Genomic DNA, 10,407 nt, shown 5'->3' on the forward strand with positions numbered 1-10,407 from the left:
TAGGAGTAACTACTACATTTTCATCTTTACCTGTATAAATTCAAAAACAGCCACAGAGTCCAAAGCCCCAAGCCTGGGAAATGCATATGTTTTTTAATGTTTGAGAATTGAGAGAGATGGGATGAATTTACTTAACCAAAAAGTACTTCATAATATTTGTATATTATTTCTACGACTATCTTTCTCTTTTTTGAAAGAGATAATAATTAAGTTAAAATTAGTAGAAACTTTCTAGATTTCAGGGAGTGTCTTGTTTAAGATAGCATTCCAACAAACAGTGACTCAGAAATTGATACTTCCCAGAGCTTATTCTCCAGGGTTAGAAAAGTAAGGAGACTAAAGTGGTAACTTAATTCCCCGACTTGTGGAGGTGGTATTTCTGGGAATGATATTGTAGCACAGCTATTTGTGACTTCAGATAAGCCCTGTTGGATGGCAGAATCCCCAGGCAAATTTCACAATCAAATGCTCTCACATCATTATACATTACACAAAAATCAGCAGAGCCCTAAGTCCCCTTTTTCTTGGAGGTTCTGATGAACACCTTAACCTCTGAAAATTGTCTCCCCTTGCTGCAATAGCGAGATTGAAAATTCAACACTTAGGAAATCTAGTCCAGAGTCTATGGTTAATTTCTCTCTCTGTCCTTTAAACTTAGTTGCTTCAACTGACAAATGGAGGAAATGATGACAAGATAGCTCATGACACTGTTGTAACCAATAAAAATAAGTAACATCTCAAAGGGAAAGAATTATGAAAATGCTTCTTGATCAAGGGGAAAATCGACCTTCCCTAAAGTCATGGCAATTCCATTCAGACAAAGTCCTATTTTCATGCATGCATGCAAGCATGAATGAAAGAAAAGAAAATACAAAATCACAAATAAAATATTGTCTGATCTCTTAACTAATCTTTCTCAGAAGCTGTTAGAAAGGATATGTCAGTAAAGGTAACTTGAAAAAGGAGGTAGTACTTATTATACTAGAAAGATTGAATGATATTTTCACTGAGAAAATGGCATGTTGGGAAGAAAGATCAGTGCCCAGAGACCCACAGGTGATAAGGAAATATATTCTTTACTTCGATAAGGCTTTTGTGGATACAAAGAGTCAGTCAATTATTGAGTTTGGGAAACAGCTGATAGTTTGTACTGGCTAGAATATAGAATGCATGAAGAAGAGAAATTTGTAAATTATCTAGAAAGGTAGGTTGGAGCTAGATTGCTTAGAACCCAGAGGCTAAGAAAATCTTGTAGGAGAATGGCCTGAGCCTTAGGAATATTATTTTGACAACTGTGAAAAGGACTGATTATGGAGAGAAAAAACTGAAAACAAGACCAATTGCAAGGTTATTCTTAGAATCAAAGGTGAATATAATCTTTAAAAGTGATCTAGTCTGAGCCTCTCTCATTTTATAGATCAAGGCCCAAAGAAGTTAAATTCATTCAATAAACTTTTATTAAGTACTATTATGTGACAGGTACTGTGAATACAAAAAGAAGCAAAAGCTCCCCACCCTCAAGTTGTTTATACAGTCCTAGAGGGGAGACAAAAAGAAAGCAATATATACAAAATACATTATAAAAAGTATTCAGAAGAAAGATTTAAAATACCAAAGGATCTCTCTAATTAGATGGCCAAACATATCTGAATAAAGTTAATGACTCCTTAGGCCCATTTATTCAATTATTCCCCTATGGGAAAAGCCATTTAGATGTTAAAGGTCAGCACAAAGCACAAGGCAGTTCTTCAGAAATGCCCAGGCTAAAACTGTTGAATAATAATAACAAAACTCCTAGTCAGGAAGAGCCAAGAAAGGTGCGATCATATCCTCTAAGAACATTAGCAACTTGGCAGCAATGGTCCAGCGAGTTATTCCAAGAACACTTTTTTTTTTTTATCACATGTAATCCTTATATGTTCTCCTCCACATTCATTCCCTAGTTCTGCCTTTCTTTGGATGTATTCCCTCCCCTATTACTGGTCATCTTTTCACGAGTGTATTTCTAGAATGATGTACACAGTAACAGCAATACTATTTGATGAAGAACTTTGAATGACTTAGCTATTATCAATAATACAATGATCCAAGACAACTCCAAAGGACTAATGTTAAATCATACTATACACCTTCAGAGAAAGAACTAATATTGATTCAATACAGACTGAAATGTATTATTTTCATGTTCTTTAATTTTTTTCTTTTATTCTAGTCTTTTTGCACAAAATGAATAATATGGAAATGTTTTACACAATTCACATGTATAACCTAAAGCCGATTGCCTATGTCTTAGGGAGGGAGGAAGGATAGATAGATATCATATATGTATATATACAAATACATATATATGCAAACACACTTGCATTTTTAGATATAATCAGGTGTATATGCATTATACACATAAATACTTACACTATTATGCTTATATACATATTATATACAATGTACATACATGAAAGAAAGATGCAGAATTCATATATAGATAGAAGAAATGCCAGAATACAAAGTATTTTAAGATGAAAGGGCAAAGAAGGAAATCAAAGAAAAAGGTAAAGGGTCTATGTTTAAAAATATTTATAGCAACTCTTTTTTTGTGGTTGCAAATAATTGGAAATTGAGAGATTGCTATATGATTATGATAGAATTCTATTGTGGTATAAGAAATAACAAGCAGAATGGTTTCAGAAAAAGGGGAAGATGGCAAGTAAAGTAGTAGAATCAGGAGAATATTGTCAACAGTAACACTAATATTGTAAAGATAATTAAATGTAATAGATTTAGAATTCTGATCAATACAATGCTCCATCACAACTCCAAAGGACCCATGATATAACATGCTATCTACCTGTAGACAAATTTAAAATTTAAACAAATTTTAAAAAGAGAGAAAGCAATTATGAGAATCAAGAAAACTTTAAGTAGAAAGTGATGCTTGAGTTGATTTGTAAGGAAGTTTGAGTCAAGTTCCAATTTCAACTTTAATACGTGTTCAATTTTAGTCAAGTCAATTAACTCTCATGAATGAAAAAGTTGGATCATTTTTAAGGTCCTTTTAATTTTTAAATCTAATCACTATATGATCTATAGTATATACACACATATAATATATACATATATACATACATGTATAAACACAAATGTATCATATTTATATATATATATACATATGTAGCTATATGAATAGTTTAGTTCTCTTCCTTCTGCTTTATTTATTCTATATCACCTTATATAAATCTTCCTGGGATTTTCTGCATTCTTCATATTCATCATTCCTTATAGTTTATTAATATGTCATTCATACAACACAATTCATTCAGAGCTTCTGTAGTCTTTAGATAGTTTGTCACAAAATCATAGTTTGAGGTCCTCTAAAAAGTATTTAGGAGGCAGCTAAATGGTGCAGTAGATAGGAAACCAGCCCTGAAGTCAGGAGGACCTGAGTTCAAATCTGTTCTCAGACACTTAATGTTTCTTAGCTGTGTGACCCTGAGCAAGTCATTTTGCTCTAATTGCCTAAGGGGAAAAAAAAAAAGCATTTAGCATTTTAAAGTTTACAAAGAACTTTATTTATAACTATGCAAAAGTACAAATCTTATTACAACTATTTATCAATGACAAAAACAAAACAAAACTCTGAGAGGGTCGTATGACTTTTTTTCCAGGGCCATGCAACCCAACTAGGAAGTATCAGAAACAGGACTTGAACCCAGATTTTTCTTGATTATTTTGTCCAATAATGTTTCCACTGGGTTGCGATATCTCTTGATGATAAAATCATAGCATATCCAAGCTCAAAGACACAAGTTTTGTCTCCCAGATGCAGTGGAAAACACAAAATCAGAAGTCAAATGTATCTAATGGGGTGATTAATTAGGTGCATCTAATACAGCAGAACAGGGACCATCCATGTGGTCTCCAATACTTCTTAGCACAGCCAAATTAGATTAAAATGCAATTGGAAAGTATCTGATGAAACAAAAATACAACAAAACAAAGATAGTGAGAATCTGTGGTTTTCTAAGTCTATATGGGACCTTCATGGATTCTTATGTATGTTTTATGGCACCTGTCTTTATTTGAGTTTGACACCAGGGGCAGAAGCAAAAGATGTGCCCTAATAGGTAACCTCAGCTCAGTAAATCAGCTAAGCCACCTGTCAGGGAGAGCAAAGGCTAAATTAGGGTGTGGGCCAGAAGCAGCTGGTGGTCACCAGGCAGGTCAGCCCATAGAGGTTCCTAGGCAGGAATTTCTAAGTGTCAACGCCAAGGGGTAATTGGCTTCACACAATTTGCTGGAGCTAGCCCCGGCTCTTTTAAAATGTAAACTGGAGAGCTGGCCAGGCCTCCCCATCTTGCTTGATGTGCTGCACCTGTGTAATCAGGATAACCCTTCTCCCAGAGTCCTCATATCCCATAGCTGTGAAGGAAGCTACTCAGGAAGGGATTCCAGAGCCAAGGAAAACCTTGGTGTCTTAGATACTTTGGGATTTTGATGTTGTCCATACTTTACCTCTTCGATACTTCTAGGATTCTTGATTTCCCTAGTCTGTCTACTTTCCTATACTAGCACACATAATGACTTTTCTTTTCATTACTAGACATTCTTCATGGATTGCCACAGACTAAATAAAAAATAAAAATTTATTACTTGGTAGAAACTGTTTCATAATGAATGAGTTTCTGCAGACTGAACTAAATTGGTTTTCATATGATAAGGTAATATATCCGTCTGTACTTGAAGCCTGCCCTCTACCATTACCCCTACCATAACTAAATGAACTTGAATAGTTGCAAAAGAGTGAGATTAATAAAGATTTCCTTCTACTTCCAATAACCTTTCCATCCACAACCATCATAACTTTCAATTCCAATAAGCCATACTCATCTATCTCCCCAGCCAAGTGAGTATGAGTAGGAGCAACCTAAGAGAAGAGAATGGAAAAGACATAGAAAACAAAAATGCAGAGATATTTTATTAAGAACCCCAAGGTGGATCTGTTCCATAATATGGACAGTATTCTTCCCACTCCAGTCAATTACACATTGATACTCACCAAATTTATCTTTTCAATGGATTTTTTATTGAATTGAGTTGAGTTAGAAAAAAGAGAGGCAATTTTGAAGTGTACCTCACAAGAATTTGTATATTAAATTACTAATCAATTTTCATTCTCAACCATCATAATTTTTTAACTCCAATCCACTAGAATTTTATTTTATTTTTATTTATTTATTTTTTTGCTGAGGCAATTGGGGTTAAGTGACCTGCCCAGGGTCATACAGCTAGGAAGTATTAAGTGTCTGAGGTCGCATTTGAACTCAGGTCCTCCTAACTTCAGGGATGGCACTCTATCCACTGCTCCATCTAGCTGCCCCCAATCTGAAATTTTATGTAGAATTTTGAGGTTTGCAAAATATTTTACAAAAATATCATTTGATCTTCTTAACAATCCTGAGAGATTGGTGTTGTTATTATCCTCATTTTATAGTTAAGCAAACTGAGGCAAATTGAGGTTAAGTAATTTTTCTAGTCACACAATTACTAAGAATCTGAGGACAGATTTGAACTCCAGTTCTTCCTGACTCAAAAGCCAGAGCTCTAGCTTATAGATTTATAGTATAACACCTGGCTTATGACTTCGGTGCACATGAGGACATAGGATATAAAGCAGAAATTTTGAAAATATCATTCAAGAATAAGAAACAAGAAATTTATAAACTATGCAGATGTCAAAACCCTCATGCCCTATCTATCGTGAATGCTTTCTTCTAAAAAAGAGTCAGGAGACACTGAACATGCCAAGTCCTAAATAACATCTTCCACAAATAAAATTATTTTGAACAGATATGAAAATATGAGCTGAAAATAACTTCAAAATTTGCATGGTTATGCATTCTGTATATATCTAAAACATTAAGTTGTTACAGAAAATAATAAATATCAAACTGAAGCTAAAATAAAAATAAAAAGGTACAGTACATATTGAAATCAACTCTAGTTTTGATGGGGTGAATAAGACTCTAGGAAAAGACCCTTGGGAGTTAGGTAAACCACAGAGAAGAGTGTTGACAAGAGAAAGCTTTTGTTGAATTTCAGTTACAGTGGGTTCTAGCTGAATTTCCAAAACTATACTCCCTGAGAGAAGCAGGAAAGAGGATCGACAGGATTGCCTTGTCTTTAAGTGAACCCCTTTGTTGTTCTTAAGTGTTTGTTGTTGCAATGGGTCTGTGTGGAATTCCTTGTGAAATTCTTTGCATCGACAAAATTACCATGACCCCAAGATTACTGTATCTAATCAGGACAAGTTATGATGTCAACCCCCAAGGTTATTTTTCTCCTATAAAAGAATCTACTGATGATACCCCATTTTTCTCTAACTCCTTTTAGGAATTAGCCAGTTTAGTCAGCCTCTCAATGGTTAGTTCATTAGGAACTTATCCTATCTTATTAGTGTCTTTCTCCTTGTTACGGAATCTTCCCTTTTGTTAATGGAAACTTCCACTAGGGAACCTAAGTCTTATTTTTTCCCCTTGTTACTCAAGGGGGAGTTACTCACTAAACTCCCTTTTGGAAATTAGCCTGCTGTCAGTAGCATAATAAATTTTTTTCCTCTTGATTTGGAGGTTGTCAAAGCCTACAAATTCTTTTGAGACACTTGTCAACATGAATCTGAAACTCCAATATATTTGGGGGTTCAACCCGTAGTCACCTATTTAAATAAATTATTAACCATGAAAATAGGAAATAGATTTTTAAAAAGATGTTCTATTCCCATCTCCTAAGGAAGTTTAACTTGCCAAAGCTAGAGAACAAAAGGTTCTAGAAACCACCTCAGCAAAAAAAAAAAAAAAAATTGATTTCTTTGGGAAAGCAGTGTGTTATTAGTAGAAAGGGTACAGATTTGGAGGCAGAGAGTCTGAGTTTTAATCATAGTTCTACCATTTGCTACTTATATAATCAAAGAAGTGACTGGTATAAGTCAGTGGTGTCATAATCAAGTAGAAATGGGGGCCATTAAATCATACATAAAGATCCCAAAAAGACTGCATACTGACATAGAAAACCACATCATAACATTATCAAATCATTATTGTATTTTTATCAATTTTTAAAAATATTTCCCAAAATATTTTAATTTGGTGTGGGTAGCTCTTGAGAGTGTTCTGGGTGACATGACTTTTAAGGAGATTTTGAGTTCTGAGACTATTAGTCTTGCCAAACAGTCAAACATGGGCAGCAGCAATTTAGAATGTAAAAACTGTAGGGACCACTAGATGGTGAGATGGGATAATGCACCAGTCAGCGAAAATTGAGTTAAAATCCAGACTCAGACACTTATTTGGACAAGTCACTTAACCCCAATTGCCTTCCCTAAAACAAACAAACAAACAAAAGTATAAATTGTCTGTAAGCCTTAAAGGAGAAGAATAACAGATAAGTTGAAGAAGCTTGGCAAGAGATCCAATTAAATTAAATCATCCGCAAGTATAAGGATAAAATTGGAATGGGGAGAACAGATAAAAATGGGAAAAGATCCATATAGATTTTTTAAAAAAAATTTCCCCACCAATGATTATAGTGCCTCTATATTTGAATTGTAATATCATAGCTCCTGATGGGTTACATGAATAAGTAGAAATGGTAATGAAGCAAAGAAAGAACAGTTACACTAAATCAAATATAGATAAAATAAGTATGTGTTCAGATAAAATAAATTTGAAAGTTCTGAAATAATTATATTCTCAAAGTGTTTGACAGATGGGAACATAACAATGTCTTTTAAAAAATCACACCAACAACTTGGATCTTATTATTACCAAAATAAAAAGGAGTAACAAAGAGAATATTAATAACTATTAAGGAGACTGCCCACTTCAGTGGTTTGGTATTTCTCTGATGTGATTAAGGTAATGAGGGAAGAATATTGGGCATAGAGTCTGAAAGACCTGAATTCAAATCCAGTCTCATATACTAACTAGCTGTTTTATCCAGGGCAAATCACTTAACTGCTTCCTGGCTCAGTTTCTTCATCTGTAAAATGGGGATCATAATAGCACTAACCTCCCAAGATTATTATGAAGAACACAATGTCTGGCACATAGTATTCCCATACTTATTTCCAAATCCTATTCCCTTTGCAACTGCAGATAACACCTGTCTAATGTAGACCTCTAAGATTTTTTTTTATTTTTTAAGTTTTTTTAAAAAATTAAACATAAATACAAAACAGGAAAAAAAAACTTCTGCTCTATGCACAGCAGAATGTAGGAGAGAATTCAAAAAATAAAGCAATAAATTTCCATTTCAAGAAAGCCTATATAATAAATACTACACATTATGTTCAGAGCTGTCCATCTTTTCTTTGCTTCCATGTAGGATTTTTTGTGTTCTCTGCCATGAATTTTTTATTTTATTTTTTTCCTCCTTCCTCCCCTTCAGGCTACAATTAAATGGGGATACATACCCATACCTATATATACACATATTTACATTTATACTCAAATACATATGTACACATGCATATATAAACATACATATGTGTATACATAAATATCTATAATCGTACATTCATGTACACATTCATATTAAGGTAATGAGGGAAGAATATTGGGCATAGAGTCTGAAAGACCTGAATTCAAATCCAGTCTCATGTAAGACTATACTATACTTATTTGTCCTCTATTTCTCTGAAGGTAGATAACATCTTTTTTCATAAGTTGAGGGTTTTTTTAAAAATAAAAATCTTCAATGTTCTGTGATCAATTTGAGTATGAGCATACTTGGACTTAGCTAACTCAGCTGGTCCTCAGATATCAGACTTATAATAGTAGATAAATAATGTAAGAGTTTTAGTTGAAGCTTGTCTGTCTTGGTAGAGTTTATAAGAATTTCTGTTCCATTGGTTTGGTCTTTAAGACCCCAGAGTTATCAATATATCTCACTGAAACATCAGACTAGGATTTTAATGGAATCATAGTATTCCTGAAAGCCCAGACAAAATGGGATAAAATGGGAAAAAATCAGGAAGATATATTTATTGATCTAGAGGGAAGGCTATATAAACTATGGTTTCAAAAATATAAAAGAAAGTAATACTAAAAGACATTGGAACTTAGATTGATGCTATTTTATCAGAGAATTTCATACTGAAATATAGTGTCTTCCTTTTCTTAGAATATTTCAAAGTTAGGGTGATGCATGTAGTATCAATCATGTCCAATATGTCAAATTTTTTAAATATGTGCCTTTGTAATAGGAGCAGGTTCTATTGGTGGGGCAATTATTTGATGGTGATAGCAATGCTATTTTCAAAAAGTAGAAATAAATTGTTTAGTAATAATCATGCAAAGAATTTGAGGGAACCAGGAGCTTTGCAGCAACCAATTTATGGTTTGAAAAGTTGGAAATGAATAAATTTGAGATGAATGAAATATAGAAAATATACCTGGTTTAATCAATCAACTGATCACATAACATGCATTAAAATTCTGTCATGTTTTTTGAATCATGTCCAACTCTTTGTAATCCCATCTGGAATTTTCTTGGCAAAGATAGTGGTTTGACATTTCCTTCTCTAGCTCATTTTATAGATGAGGAACTGAAGCAAACACAGTTAAGATATATATATATATATATATATATATATATATATATATATATATACATACATACATATATATATATGTATATATATATAATGTATCAGTTAATTATATATATGTATATGTCAAAAATGCATATATATAAATATTTGTATAGCTATAAACACACACACATAAATAAATAAATAGTCAAATAAAAAGTAATTAAAGGTGCTAAATTATTAGCAGCAGATTGAGTTAGGCTTTATCATAGAGCTATAGGAAGGGAAAACTTCATGATCAAACAAGAGAGAGAGCATTATACAATGCAAAATAGATCATTATGATTATATTAAATTAAAAGTCTTTTGTACAAACAAAACCAATGTAACCGAGATTTTTATAAAGATAAAGATCTCATTACCCCAATATATAGAGAACTTTAACAAATTTATAAGCATGCCAGTCATTCTCCAGTTGATAAATGGTAAAAGGGTATGAACAGACACTTTTCAAGTCAAACTTAAATTCAGGTATTTTGAACTCTAATTTCAATCATCTATAATCTATGCCATTTAGCTGCCTCAATTAAAAATACCAAGAGAGATAAATGTTTAGTATGAAGTAATCCAGTCAGTAAATGTCTGAAGGATGAGTCAAACTTAGATTTTACTCATCTTAAGCCTAGAGTTCTAGTTCCTACACAAAACTATCTCCACATTTGCCTTATCATTATAGGGTATATCATTATAAATGCAAAAATATATAATGTAAATAGAAAATCATTGACAGTGGTAAGATACTAACATCTGAGGAATCAAAAAAT

This window comes from Antechinus flavipes, chromosome 5 (genome assembly GCF_016432865.1).
Source record: "Antechinus flavipes isolate AdamAnt ecotype Samford, QLD, Australia chromosome 5, AdamAnt_v2, whole genome shotgun sequence".
Taxonomy (NCBI): Eukaryota; Metazoa; Chordata; class Mammalia; order Dasyuromorphia; family Dasyuridae; genus Antechinus; species Antechinus flavipes.